Below are 659 nucleotides of genomic sequence, written 5' to 3' on the forward strand. Positions count from 1 at the left end.
TCCAACCACACAAAATTCACATATATATCGACAGCATATACATACGTGTCACCTGAGTTTCGTTCCAGGCATACTAGGCATAATATAATCAACAGACGCCCTATGATGAACTGCATGACATCGTTCCATTGGTACCTCTATAAATCAAGTCAGACGAAGTAGAAAATAGATTACCTCTTTGATCGAAAACTAATATATAACTTTCCAAGATAGCAGTGTCACTCTCTGACTGACACGGTTATATACGAAACTTTTATCAACTTCGCGAACCTCCCCATCCATGGAAAAAAAGAACGAAAAAAGAAGAAGAATGATATAGAAATTAAATGAAAAAAATACGTGTCAGCACGTCGCATCAGCCTTTGAAATGAAGTTTAGCAATAAGAAAGTTTAGCATCTTAATCTGTGATCGAATTCAAGTGAGGAGAAAATTGGCTGTCACAGGTAAAAAGGATAAGAAGTAAAAAAAAATAATAATGATAATGTGACAGTAAGATTGATGTTAAGAGCTCGGATTAAGATAAATCTGCAAACAATGGTTTTAACTTTAACTTGATACGATTATTAATTACGATCACTGTATTACCAAATTTAGGCTTTCATTTATCAAATAGATATCAAACTTGCGATATGTATTTATTATCTCGATCATTTATCTT

At 33.1% G+C, this 659-nt stretch overlaps 1 protein-coding gene across 1 annotated transcript in view; it reads left to right on the forward strand.

Annotated features, from left to right (window-relative positions):
• Positions 1–659, forward strand: part of LOC119582106 — a 14,953-nt gene that overhangs the window by 1,298 nt on the left and 12,996 nt on the right. The window lies entirely within an intron of this gene.

The sequence above is a fragment of the Penaeus monodon genome, chromosome 15 (genome assembly GCF_015228065.2).
Source record: "Penaeus monodon isolate SGIC_2016 chromosome 15, NSTDA_Pmon_1, whole genome shotgun sequence".
Lineage (NCBI taxonomy): Eukaryota > Metazoa > Arthropoda > Malacostraca > Decapoda > Penaeidae > Penaeus > Penaeus monodon.